General features: G+C 34.1%; 1 long non-coding RNA gene across 1 annotated transcript; it reads left to right on the forward strand.

Annotated features, from left to right (window-relative positions):
- The first annotated feature begins 9,854 nt into the window (after positions 1-9,854).
- On the forward strand, positions 9,855-10,250 carry LOC127873745 (uncharacterized). The gene is made up of 2 exons (XR_008046365.1): positions 9,855-9,925; positions 10,075-10,250. It is a non-coding gene; the product is annotated as an uncharacterized LOC127873745 (long non-coding RNA).
- The last annotated feature ends 5,327 nt before the right edge of the window (positions 10,251-15,577 follow it).

The raw sequence follows: 15,577 nt of genomic DNA on the forward strand, positions 1-15,577 counted from the left end.
GACATTTTCCGCCTAAACTTAAGTTTTGCTAAGAAGAGACTTTCTTGAAACCAAACATATCATTCAAAGCGGAAAGTGTCTTCCCTGATTAGCCTGTGCAGAATGCACAGGCTAATATGGGACGACACTTTATGTACATGCATCGAAACCCCTTTTCACAAAAAAGCTCAATTACATTATTAACAAGGTATCATACCAGAGCTCCAGATAAGGGCCGTACAGCCGTAAATACGCCTTTTTCATGAAAATTTACACATTTATTTTTATAAACTGGACGTACAATTACGACATTATTATCCATTTTACACATTTACGAAAAAAATCTAGCCGTACCGATAGGTCTGCGTCAGCGAGGCTTGATTTGTTGGTCTCTAACCTAACGGCGCTTTTCGTTAATTTAAATTACCGAAAAGTTGTAGACTGGGTTCATATATTAATGTCTTTTCTGTCGCGTGATTTCCTGTAACTTGTAAATCCGTCAAAAACAATATGTCTGCGCGCAATGGAATGCCGGCTTAACCGAAAGCGGTTCAAAACAACACTTTGTTGTCATATAATGACTACATACGGTGTCCTCTAACCATCCTGACATTAAATCTGTAAACCCAGAAAAAGACATTGTGCCCCAATATTAAATATTATTGCATCGGTGGCTTAAAACGTTAGAAAACACGATGAGAAACGGATGAGACAGTGAAATAAGTGTTCATTTACTTAGCTTACTAGTTGGCTTGTGTTTTCTTGTCAAGAAAAATGAAGAAATAGTATTAGTCATGAGTTTTAATGTGTAGTTGTATTTGTATCATAATTCAGAATGGAAAACCTAATACAGTAACTGTTTAAGAAGCTACATATATTTATTATAATTGCTGCAAATGTTTCTGTAAAGTCAGTTATACACCCTTCAATATCCAAGAACACGGGTAGTACAGTACTACCTGTATTTTTGGATATGGTAGTACAAGTACTAATTGATTTTAAGCGTTACTCCTTTTCTTTCTGTCAGTGGCAGTACTGTTAATTATTTCACAAATCCTTATCTGGAGCTCTGTCATACCCATGGGTGCAGTAATCCAGGGGTCTCTGTCTCGATAATAATGTTACAGACCTCAAGAAAATTTGGTTACAATTGAAGCATCATTTAATTTTAGTTTAAAGTGAATAAAGCTTTATTTAAGGTGACACACATACATTGCTCTTTATAAGAAAATAGGATTATACTTGTACAGTGTTTGTACCAGGATCTGTTAAACAGAACTATATTGAAACAGAAACTTGTCTAGACTGTTTAATAATTGGCATTTACATTTTTTGTCAATATACATTCCTTCATGTAAATCTTGGTAATAGCAATTTAAAAAATTAAACACTCTGAATGTGTACATATATTTTTTGTATAATTGACAAAATCAATGCTTAGTAATTATTAAGTGGGCTAAACATGGGTGTTGCAATCATGCATCATTAATAAAGCTTAATGAACATGCTATTAAACTTTCCTAGTGAAGCTTATCAAAATTCAAACTAAAATAGGTCCACCCACATTAATTGATTGTATGAGTATAAATTTTTAAAACATCAAAACAGATGCAATTTTCTGTAAAAGTAGATAATGGGTAAAAGGGGGAAACATCATATGAGAGACAAAAGTGAATCAATTGATAATGTATTCTATATTTATATGTAAACAAACAGTTTCGAAGACACCTTTGTTCAAATCATATTTTTATGCCTCCCTTCAAAGAAGAGGGGGTATATTGTTTGGCTCATGTCGGTCGGTCGGTCCGTCCACCAGATGGTTTCCCGATGATAACTCAAGAACGCTTAGGCCTAGGATCATGAAACTTCATACATAGATTAATCATGATTGGCAGATGACCCCTATTGATTTTCAGGTCACTAGGTCAAAGGTCAAGGTCACAGTTACATGAAATAGTAAAATGGTTTCCGGTTGATAACTCAAGAATGCTTAGGCATAGGATCATGAAACTTTATAGGTACATTGATCATGACTGGCAGATGACTCCTATTGATTTTCGGGTCACTAGGTCAAAGGTCAAGGTTACAGTGACTCTAAACAGTAAAATGGTTTCTGGATGATAATTCAAGAATGCTTACGCCTAGGATCATAAAACTTCATAGGTACATTGATCATGACTGGCAGATGACCCCTAATGATTTTCAGGTCACTAGGTCAAAGGTCAAGGTCACAGAGACTCTAAACAGTAAAATGGTTTCTGGATGATAACTCAAGAATGCTTACGCCTAGGATCATGAAACTTTATAGGAACATTGATCTTGACTGGCAGATGACCCCTAATGATTTTCAGGTCACTAGGTCATAGGTCAAGGTCACAGTGACTCGAAATAGTAAAATGGTTTCCGGATGATAACTCAAGAATGCTTACGCCTAGGATCATGAAACTTCATTGATACATTGATCATCACTGGCAGATGACCCCTACTAATTTTTAGGTCAATAGGTCAAAGGTCAAGGTCACAGTGACTCGAAACGGTAAAATGGTTTCCTGATGATAACTCAAGAATAATTAGGCCTAGGATCATGAAACTTCATAGGTACATTAATCATGACTGGCAGATGACACCTATTGATTTACAAGTCATTAGGTCAAAGGTCAAGGTCGGTGACAAAAAAACTTATTCACACAATGGCTGCCAGTACAACTGACAGCCCATATGGGGGGCATGCATGTTTTACAAACAGACCTTGTTTATTTTATAGAACCTTTATAGTACCTGATTGTGTATGATAAAACAAGAGGGCCTGGAAGGCCATTGGTTTGCATACCTGAGACCAGTCAGAACTGAACAGTTCAGTGCAGATTTTCTTATGTTTTCATCCATTTTAAAAATCAGTGTAGACAGAATTAGAACAAGTGTTCTTAGCAAGTTTAATGGCAATTGGGTAAAAAACATGACTTTTAAAGTATTCAAAATGTTTAAAACTTTGCAATATAAGGACAATTTCCTAGCCTCCTGATGGTCCTGTTCTGTGTTGATTAAAAACCAGGGCTGGTCAAATGCCGTTGTTACTCTTAGTTTTCTGACACTTAAAAATAATAACTTTTTTCCTTATCCGAAAATTTAGATACACAAAAATAAATAAATATCGAAGTCCGAAAATTTGAGACAGGAATGTTATTAAATATCTTTGTTTGTCAACATAAATGGAATGAAAATAAAAAAGTTATAAATGTTAAATTATTTTATTGTGGTGTTCTCTTCTTTCTATGCTATGAAATAATTATAACTTTACATCTTTGCAATCCCTTACCTGATATTTTAGATAAAAAACAAACATTAAAATTATTAGTTTTTTAATTTGATATCCTTGCAAACGCTGTTGGAAGAAACCATGGTTAATTACGCTTGATTGGTCATTGTAGGCTCGGGTACTTAACTTACATATACCCTGGATACTCTTAAGTATACTTACATGTACCCTGGGTACAGTAAATATATTAAAACGTTGATATAAGACAGTACCTGAGTTGTATTCCCACTAAAAATCCGATGTCGTTAAACTCACTACCGATTACCGTAAAACGGTATTGTTTATCTTAATTGAAGTGTTCCCGAGCCGCCAATGACCAATCAAGCCTTAATTACCGGTTACCCAATCACGCGAATTTAATGGTCACTATGCCCTCAGGCATTTGTTTGCCAGGTTTTATTACTTTGATTGGGTTGTTAAAACACATGATCGAAAGGTCACCAGAAAAGCCAAAACAGGGCCGGACTTTGTTAAATAGTGCTATGAAATTGAATGTGGAAAATTTTGAGTCCCTAATTATAGACAAAAATCTGTATGTCCGAAAATTAAGAGGCACACAAATTAATTATTTTGGCTATAAAAGGGGTTATGTCCAAAAATTTAGAGTGTCCGAAAACTTATAGTAATGATGGTATTAACCCCACTTACATGATTCAAACAAACTTGGTAAATGACCATCATGTTATATTATACACTTGGAGACATTTATAACACAACATGTATTCAAACACTTGGGACAGTGGTCTAGTCTTAGGATGCTGGTCTAGGGATCGGAAGGTCCCTAGTTTGAATCCCGCTCGGGGCACTGGATTTTCTGAGCAAAAAATTAATCCCACTCTTGCTCCTCTCTACCCAGGTGTATAAATTGGTACCTGTGAGGGAAATAAGTCAATGTGCCGTGGCTGCCTTCGGCGCCATATGTAAACGGACAACTTAAATCCAAGTTAATGTCGAAATGGGCTGAAGATGCATATGTTATCAAAGCAAACGGCACCTTTTTAACCTTTAAATCAATATAGCTACCTTATTTCTAAACAGATTTTGTAGAAATTTGGACTTAGAATAATTCTAGGCGTTATTGTCTCAAAGAAGATTTTGTTTAAAATTGCTAGTAAGTCTATATAAATCATGTGACCACTTGGGAATGGCCATTTTTGACCCCAGGGCATGATTTGTACAAGCTTAGAAGGTTATATTACACAAATTCCGATTCCCATAGGGTCCCATTATAAAACTGACAACTTTCACAGCATTTTTCTTGCCTTTTCGACGTATTAATTTTTCCGAACCTGGTATCATTTTAAAGATGGATCTGTCCTCTTCCAATAATTGCAATCAAAAACATACCGTCTTGCAACTTCTAAGAAAGTAAATCGCTGTCGAATGAACCCACCGTAGAAAAACGTGTTTCGGAATCCTAATTTCGACAAAAGCCCCACACAATAGAAAACACACCCTCAAAAGTCCATCTTTTAAGTAAGCTTCCAATCCAAGGCATCAAAGTACTCCAGACACATACAGGATATTACACATAACCACAAAAGACATGTCTCACATTGTTAAATGGCTTATATTCAAGAAGAGAAAAGGAACTCTTTAGAAATAGGCACTACTTTCGAATGGACCACGGAGGGATACACAATGATTTAGTGTAATGTAACCTAGAAGAGAACCACTAGACTATAAAACACAACAAATATTAAACACATGACTGTTGTTTTTATAAGAACTTTTTAAATCCTCATTGAGTATTATTATTTTTTTTGTTCTTGTGCTCATATGCAACTGATCAAAACAATTTTGAACAGTTTTGAAACAGGGTCATCTAAGGATCATTCCTGTGAAGTTTAGTGAAAATCTGTTAAGGGCTTGAGAAGGAGAGGTCTTTGGAACAAAAGTTTACACACAGATAAAGTATGGTCATGCTCACTTACAGACATTGGACAACGGACAACACAGTACAGACAAAGGACAACAGACAACACAGTATCCTTTAAGCTTAACATTATACCAATGTGCTAAAGTAAGCTGAAAGGCAATGCTCCTTTTGCTGTTTTTGTCATTTTCCAAAGTAATGTCCCTATATTTTGTTTTGTAAATTTCTGCTTATTTTTGCTGATCAAACAAAATGTTATCAGAACTATCACCAGTGTAATGCAATTAACTGATTGTTTTAAAGCCTCAATGTCCATGCTCACCGCACAAATAGCACAAGCAATTAAACAGGGCATTGAAAAAGCCATAAATAATTGATCACAATGAGTCTATGCCCATATTTACTTATTTTGCTATTCTATAGAAGAAGGGTTGATCTCGTGTATTTGTATTGGATTGCGATAGAGATCAAGGCTTCGGTTTCAGATTAAGTAAAACAGAAAAAATAATGATGGCTACCTGATATGAATGTTTACAAATAGGCAGATATTTTAAACCAAAGAGAACAAAGTCCAATCAGCTATTGGCAAATGGGAAAGCAATGTATCTTATATTTTAATCTAGATTGCGTCATGATCACCTTACAACTTTTTTGTTTTTAGCCCTATGCTTGTTGTTTTTTAACGCATTTAATGCATTAACATTCCAAGTTCAGTAATGCATACAATTGATCTGTTAATTGACAAAACATTTTTTTTTCAAGTTCAATTTAGTTCATTATATGAATGTAATATGTCTGTCATTGCTTTTTACCTGGCTTATAATGTGATAACGTATATTAACAGTATATACTGTATAAATCTGATATAATTACTGTTTGATATCGAGTTATAAAACATGTAATTCTCACATATTAGCAAACAATAATAAGAGCTGGTATATACCATTACTGTCACATTGCTGCATGAACTAAATATCATACATGCCATAATTTTTCAGACCAATTCCGGGACATTGAGTTAAATTGTCCGGGACTTTTGCCGATTTTCCGGGACATGTATAAAATGTAGCGATATTTATAGACATATGCATTTTTGGTACGTTTTTTTTTGTTTCGCATCGTAAATTGCAAAAGTTCGAAAGCTTATCCGAAATACACTTGATCAATTAACGTCAAATTAAACATTACTACTTCCGTTACTAGATACAAGCCACGTGTTTTCAGTGTAAGCGTTCTAAACATAGATGGTGACGTCACTGCGTTATTGTTATTAAGACCGGTGTGTAACGCGTAGTTGTTGATACGCCTTTATTCATTTATAACATTTATATAATAAAAAATACAACAATACAGTACCGTTAGATCGTCAACTCAAATCGATTCACAATTCATACAACCAATCACAATAAAACAAATACAACAAAACAGTACCGGTAGATCGTCAACTTAAAATCCGGACAGTCACACATTAGTGGTTAAACGTGCGACCATAAACTGCTTTTAATTTTTTACTCAGCGTTGTTGGACTTCAGATGTGTGAACAACTATCCTTTGCCCTTACGCAACGGGAAAAAATGACGTAGTAGATAAAAGTCAATTAACATCCACATTAAACAATGCCGCCTTTTCGGTTTGACCGCTAACGTGAGACAATCGATATGATAACAGGACCCCTGTTAATTGATCGATTTTGACACGTAGCGTTGTCTGCCTATTCGGGTAGGCATTGTCATGGAGACGCTGCAGATATACACAGATTCGAGGTGCAGTTAAGCCTAAGATAAGGTACATGTATATATGGATTTGTAAATTCCGGGACATTTGACAGATTTCCGGGACAGCGGGACAAGTTCTTCATTTCAGGGACTGTCCCGGACAATCCGGGACGTATGGCATGTATGTAAATATCATGACCATTATTAATATACCATCACTATACACCGTGCTGACATCACAGCAGAGTGTGATCTATCAAGAGGACATATTTCAAGCAATATCATGCATACAATTATGATCTGGATGATAAGTGTCTGGGAATGATATTGGTTTGGGTTGCTAGTTAGGAAATAGAAGATTTAATATCTGAATTCAAGGTAGATTAAACAAGTGCATTAAAATTATCTTCTTAATCTGTATTAGCATATTTCTATTCCAAATATTCATAAATGTGTTGCGCTAAAAGCATTAACATGTAGTAATATTTATTATTAAATATTATAAAAAAAAGACATTTTAAATGGAAACTTGTATATTAAAATAGATTCACTTCAAAGTTGAAACAGATAAATGTTAAAGTTATTAAGGCTCCTGCACTTAAAGTAAGAGAAGATTTATCGTTGCTTGACAAGTTTTCCATACTTTTATCTCTATTCCAAGCATTTTATGTTTAAATAATCACATTCTTAACATGCAATAATAAAATTTGCTTCTTATGTTTAGCAACTTTCTGCATGCGATATCATAAGTTATATGTTGTTCAGTATTTTATTCATAATGAAATAAATTGAACATATAAATTAGACTGGCAATATATCTTATACCACTTGACAAACAGTTGAACATTGCAACGTCATTTTTTACAAACATCTTTTGAAAATTAATGTACTAATATTGTAATCGACTTATTAATAACCTAACTAGATCCGACCCAAATGTTCATGGGTATTTTAACATTTTGACCTGCTGACCTGACCCAAAGAACATTTTGACCTGTTTGATCCCTGTTGTAATTAAAACACCCCAACAAAAAGTGCTATATCCAGCAGACATAAATCAGAGCATGGAGTGAAATGCCTTAAGCATGAACATTTCTGTTATAATGGCATTATCTCCAGAAGGTGGAGTTCTAGGTTTGTAATGGTGTGTACACTAGTAAACTGTAAAACTTCAGAAAATTGTTCATTATTCCAATAGGTTCAGTTTTTCTGTATCAATAACTGTATGACATTGATAGTCATAAAATCAAGATGCGCTGACATAAGGTATGGATTTCGATAACAACTGGGATGTCATTTAATGATTCATTAATTTCATTATTTTTACTGTTTTATCTGCTTGATTCATTACTTTTATCAAAAGAAACAACAACTGTTTCCATTTAGTTTTTTTCACAGATACGCATCTAGTTTTGACAAAGTAATTGCTTATTGAGCAAGATCAAAGTGGGGGGGATGTGGAGATAAGCTTCATATAATCAATGGCTGACCAATATAGTTGCCTGTTTCTGACACAAATTGCATTGCCTGAGATTGGACAATTATATTAATTACAACACAACAGGCTTTTAAAAATGTCAAAAACTGACAACCTATATCTGATACCTAAATGATCAGGACTTTAGATAATGACTAACTGTGTCAAAGCTGTCCATGGCAAAAGCTTTAATTTGCAAAAGAGGCTTGATGTTTCTGATATTCTTTGGGAAAAAATAGCATTAAGACAAGCAGTTCATTGTGTTTGTGACTGTGTCTGATATGGTGGGAGAATGTTTTAATTTTATTTGTTTCAGAGAAGCAAGTACAATGTTCTTCAGTGACTCAAAACATGTAAGATTTCACACAAAGGTGAAATGCCTGTTGTTGTTTTGTAAAGAATAATTGGACCTTGAAAGGAATTTTATGCAATAAATAGTAAGGACTGAACTGTTCATAAACTAGAAGTTGAGTTTTTCTTCTCATAGTTAAATTGGAGATTGCTTAAAGTCAATTGTGCCTATACATTTTTTGTATACTTTTTATGCCCCCGGTAGGGTGGCATTTAGCAGTTGAACTGTCCGCCAGTCCGTTCGCCCGTCTGCCTGTCTGTCTGTCTGTCTGTCTGTCCGAAAACTTTAACATTGGCAAAATCTTTTGCAATATTAAGGATAGCAACTAGATATTTGGCATGCATGTGTATCTCATGGAGCTGCATATTTTGAGTGGTGAAAGGTCAAGGTCATCCTTCAAGGTTAAAGGTAAAAAAAAACAAATCCAAAGGAAGTAACAAGCTTTAAAGGGAGATAATTTCTATTTATCATTTGGCAGGAAAAGATCATTTTCACAAGGGAAGTAATATTTTTTAAAGGGATATAATACATTTGTTTATATTTCAAAGTGGCACAGTAGGGGGCATTGTGTTTCTGACAAGCACATCTCTTGTTGTACTTATAAGTAGACATAAGGGTGAAAAAAACTTGTGTTATACTGTCACAAAGTATGTAAAATAAATTAGTTTATAATATTGGAAAAATATTGGATAAGAAAATTAAAGATAAGAATGAGATTTAAAATGATGACGCTAATAATAGAGCACAGTTGCCTTTCCAAATTAAGAGAAACAAATATACATGTTATAATACAAAACTATTATATTTAAACACGATATGTTTATCTTGATCTCGATAGTCCGGAAATCTGGCAATCCGGACGAAAGTCAAGGGGAACAGACTTATTATGCCCCCCCTTCGAAGAAGAGGGGGTATATTGTTTTCCACATGTCGGTCCGTCCGTCTGTCGGTCGGTCCGTCCACCAGATGGTTTCCGGATGATAACTCAAGAACGCTTAGGCCTAGGATCATGAAACTTCATAAGTAGATCATGACTGGCAGATGACCCCTATTAATTTTCAGGTCACTAGGTCAAAGGTCAAGGTCACAGTGACTCGAAATAGTAAAATGGTTTTCGCATGATATATATGTAAGAATGCTTAGGCCTAGGATCATGAAACTTCATAGGTACATTGATCATGACTGGCAGATGACCCCTATTGATTTTCAGGTCACTTATAAGGTCAAAGGTCAAGGTCACAGTGACACGAAATAGTAAAATGGTTTCCGGATAATAACTCAAGAATGCTTAGGCCTAGGATCATGAAACTTAATAGGAACATTGATCATGACTGGCAGATGACCCCTATTGATTTTCAGGTCACTAGGTCAAAGGTCAAGGTCACAGTGACTCGAAACAGTAAAATGGTTTCCGGATGATAACTAAAGAATGCTTACGCCTAGGATCATGAAACTTCATAGGTACATTGATCATGACTGGCAGATAACACCTATTAATTTTCAGGTCACTAGGTCAAAGTTCAAGGTCACAGTGACTCGAAACAGTAAAATGGTTTCCTAATGATAACTCAAGAATTATTAGGTCTAGGATCATGAAACTTCATTGGTACATTGATCATGACTGGCAGAAAACCCCTATTGATTTTCATGTCACTAGGTCAAAGGTCAAGGTCACGGTGACAAAAAACGTATTCACACAATGGCTGCCACTACAACGGGACAGCCCATATGGGGGCATGCATGTTTTACAAACAGCCCTTGTTATGCAGTATTTTGCCCCGTTAAGTCCGGAATCTCGCGTTCCGGATCCAGATGTAGATTTTGCAATACCAATTTGTGTATTTAGCTGTAATTATGTCTCTTTAATCCGGATGCTTCCCAACATGGGGGATTAATTGCCCACCCGCCGTATAAACAAAAGGGCAATCACAGAGGCATGAAATATTATTGTGTTTAGGCAAAAGTGACAGACTTTTTTACGAAATGAACTTGTTATGCGTGAACAGTTGTGCTAGGATTTTTTAAGCAATCCATTTAAAACGCATCGAATGTTACGTGTCGCTATTTTAATCATTTCAACATTCTGTTGTATGAGACAGGTTTTAAATAAAGATATTAAAACAGTATCGCAGTTTAATGTTTTATTTTCGGTTACACGTTTTTGTATTGAAATTGTTTAACAACATTTGATTTTTTAAACTAAATAAATGTCTGCGTAACAAGAAAATATCATTCTTGATTTGTTATAAGTATGTAAATGTACATAAACATAAGGTTTATGTCATAATGTAAATATTTAACTCTTGAAACGGCACTGGTTCGATAATCTGGAAGATTCGTTAATATGGAAATTTCTGCCAGAACAGACGTGTCTGGATAAACGCAGGGTCACTGTACATGAATATAATCAAATAAGGAGAACAAAAGACGCATGTTGGGATGCAAATATATTCAAATGTTTTAAAATTATTAGACATCTTCATGAAGACAACATCATGATATTCAATAGAAGCAATCAGGAGAGGAAAAAATGAGTGTTAAAAAAGTCCTGCCACAAAAGGAAAAGTATCTACAAAAGATTTTACAATGAACACAAATTTATCATAACTGCCTACTACTACAAATATGGTATTGGTTGTAATTTATATAGAGTGGTGCTTGAAATTTTACACCTGGATCACCCTCTATGCAACAGCAGGTAACTCTCTTTTCTTCACATTTCTTGAGCTAAACAAAAAACTTTGAGAACTCAAACCTTCCCCATTGAGGAACAAGTGCCCATGCCTGGTATACAAATGTTCCCATCTATAGCTCACCAATAACTTTTCAAAAGCTCCGTAATTTAAAATCTTATTTCCCTCCTCCTATATAATTAACATGTAGTTTAATTCTCTTTCAACAATGTTTGCAAAGCCTTGTGGGCAAAAGGCAAACTGAACCTCTATAATTTCCATTGAGAGGTTATTTATATATTTATTTTCATAAAAAACCCTTATCAAATTAGCAGGCCAAAGTAGAGGACATAAAGTAATTACTATATTGAGAAACCAATGCAGAGAGGGGGATTGCTTTGTTTGCCTTACTGTTTTTCACCTCAATATGACCAAAATCGGCTTTTGTAAAAATGTGTTTCTATCAATGAATGTATAAGAAAAGCAGAAAAGCAATTGCGAAATTAAGGATAACAAGTTTGGTAAATAAATGTTTGTTTTTCTCACTAAGTGAATGAACTTTTATAGGTTATACAATTAAATATTGTGGTGTGGTAAACATGAACAGTTTATTTAAAGGAATTTACCGACCTTCATGCCTTAAAAAAATCAGCAACTTTGGTTCCTGGCTAAAAATGGAAAAATGCGGTGGACCTGGTTGAATAGACTTCTCTTTAGTCAGACTGGTCTGCATGACAGTTACAACATGAAAGTCAAGAAGTGAAGTTGAAAATTTGCAGAAACCCATACAGAAAAACTCACGTATCTCTGTAATTTATATGTCAATATGACAAGCCAAAGAATAATTGTATGTCATTGAATATATATTTAATTATCAATGAAAACTTTGTTACAATAACTACTGCTTTTCATATTTTTTAAATATTCTCCCCCCACCCCCAAAGCCCCTGCACACCCCTTACTAATCATCATAATGCTCACATGCCGCTTCGTTAATCATATAAATGTAGATTTATTTGTAATATCAAGTGAACCTCTTTATCGCAATTTTTGACCAAGTTTGAAGAATCCAGGGCTCCAATGAGATCAATTTGTATGGCCATTGAGATGTTATCTTTTTGAGCAGAATTATGACTCATTGTTTATTTGCAATTATATTTTAATTCTCAAGGGATTTTAATATAACATCCATAGAACTACATGTACTGAAAACAGGTGCTCAAGCATTTTAAAATAAAAACATTGTTAAATTCATATGTTTGCAATTACAAAAAATAATAGCTTAATATTCAGCCACCAAAAATGTTCTAATTATTTTAAAGTGTCTTACAACATATAGTTATTAAAGTATTAATTACACATATATTAAGATTTTTTTATAAGAAGAGTTACACATTAAACAAGTTTTTATTCATGTCCATAAACAAATCCACCATATTGTATACATATTAGTTGTTAATTAGCTTTAATTTTTTATTGTTAGTTTGCCAGTTTTTGAACATGTCTCTTGAACCATTAGAATGTACACTTTTGCAAAAAAAACTTATCTAACATTATTTTAATGTTTTTATTATTTTGCCTTTAATATTATCAATTCTAATGTATGCTTAAATCTTAATACAAAGTTTTAATGCATGATAAAAAAAGCAAAACAAGATGTTGTTGAAACACTATTATAAGTTTCACTTTTAAGCGTATAAACCACACCATAAGTAAAGCACGATTGGTCATTGTTGGCTTGGGTACTACTTACATGTACCCCAGGTACTCTTAAGTATACTTACATGTACCCCGGGTATGGTAAATATACTTAAACGTACCCGGTTTATATTAGACTGTACCCTAAATGTATTCCCGCCCAAAATCTGATGTAGTAAAATGCGCTACCGATTACCGTAAAACAATTTTGTTTATTTTAAACGAACTTCTCTTTTTAAAAAACCCACATCAACATGCTTTTGAGTATGAGTTTTGATAATAAAGAGGCCATTTAACAGAAAATTGACATAAATGTTCACAATTTTTTATTTTTTTTTAAAGCTTACAACGACTGATTTAGCGTTTAAATTCCTGGATACGTTTTATTATATTTACCGTACCCAGGGTACATGTAGGAATACTAAAGAGTACCCGGGGTACATGTAAGTAGAACCCGAGCCGACAATTACCAATAGAGCATGAGTAAACCATCACTTTTAACCCTTGCAAGCAATTAGTGTTCTCAATCACTTCACAGATCAACAGGGGAACCAATGTCTGTTCTTTTAAAACCAATATATAACAAAAGATTCTTGACAGTTATCATTTGTAAATTTAGTACCCATAGAGTAAATACCGTAAAAACTCAGTCATAGGTCTACCCGCTTATACATCGGGGGTATAAAAATGGTTCGAAAATGTGACATTTTGTGTGTGCACTTCATAAGTCGGGTAAACAATACAGACAATAGGAAAATCAGCGTCTGTAAAATTGCGACCCCATCAAATTTATTTCCGAGTCTGTGACGCAACTATATTGTTAAACATGTTAATTATATTAAACAAACCCGATATTATAGTAGATAAAAATAGTATTACCTTGCAATTTGATAATGAGTATAATTAATTCAACAAAACACTTTACGATATATGTGTTTAGGAATTTCGTAACACAAGCATCCGCCATAGTTAGGAACTAAACCGAAAGTTTGTAAATCGGAACTAATCGGTATTTCTCGGAAAATCGTTGATAAATGTTTTTGTTGTTTAAATGCTTAGGCCGAGTAATTTCGGCAAATCAGAACTCAACTTGCGTAAAACACTAGCTCAATTAACCGTTAAACTGTACCTCCTTTTTCTGCAAAAGAATCGAAGGCAGAGCTATGCACATGCTATTAATTAATTGGATAATTTCCATTGAGAAACAAACACACAATTGGTTCGATATGCTGAGTGCTAGACAAAGGAAGCCAATTTTGTCAGCGAGAAATTTGTCGCTTTTTGGCTTCAGACAGGAAGCGGCTTTCCTGTGATGATGTCAAACTGTAAATTCACAAAGAGTGCAAATTTTCGGACTTAAACTGACTTTTTGTTTACAATTCCAGTAATAAAACACATTTGCTAACATTACACTTTGGATTAAATTATCAAAATAAAGCAAAAGCAAAGTTGAAAAATATGATTAAATTAAATGCGTCAGTTCAAATAAGACGTTTTGCGTTGTAAATCAAAAAGTTTTCATGACAACAACAATTTTAACAACCATTACCCCGACGACACGGGGATCGATCTACCTCGATTTTTTTCATGAATTATCTCATAAGTCGAGACTATAATTTTAATCTGTTTTGGAGGAAAAAAATCTCGACTTATGACTGCATTTTCACGGTACTTGCTTGACAGTTATCATCTAAAATAATACAAATGACCTTGAATGTATAAATTATCTTAATTTATGTGTGTATAGCTCTGTTGACATTATGTATTATACAAAACCTTCATTTAAAAGTCACTTGTACATTTTATAGTCCAATCTTAATACAAATCTTATTATCTGATTCAATGGGCTATAATTAAAATCAAATAAATCCTTCTTATAAAAGCAAACAGAAAGCTGGAAAGCCTATTTCAATAGGTACTTAAATGTTGTCCCACCAAAGGTAAAATATTCATGTCTTATGACTCAAGCAGATATGTTGAAATGTCCATACAGCTGTAGTGGTTAATGAGACAGAAATAATTGATGGGAATACCATATGGGCTTATTGATATGTGATTATTATACGTTTTGTTGAACTGTCACGTTTCTACCTGAATGTCTGATATACCTGCAATGTTTATTTGCTGAACAAGCAAAACACATGTCAAATAAATGAAAGTACAAGTCTTAAACAAAGTTTCAGAGCACAATATGACCAACTGCTGCTGAATGGGTCAAGTTCCCCCGGGTACTACTTCCCCGTACCTTGAGTACTTCAAAGTACCCAGGGTAACGGGGAAGTATACTTAAAAGTACCCGGGGTACGGAGAAGTAGTACCAAGAAAAAAATCGTACCCAAAATATTTCGTACCCAATTTATTTTCGTACCCATTTTTTTTAGTACCCACATTTATTTTGTAACCAAAATTTTCGTAGCCATTTTTTTTCATACCCACATTTTTTTCTAACCCACAATTTTCATACCCAATTTTTTTTCGTACCCAATTTCTTT

This window comes from Dreissena polymorpha, chromosome 3 (assembly GCF_020536995.1).
Source record: "Dreissena polymorpha isolate Duluth1 chromosome 3, UMN_Dpol_1.0, whole genome shotgun sequence".
In the NCBI taxonomy this organism is placed as follows: Eukaryota; Metazoa; Mollusca; class Bivalvia; order Myida; family Dreissenidae; genus Dreissena; species Dreissena polymorpha.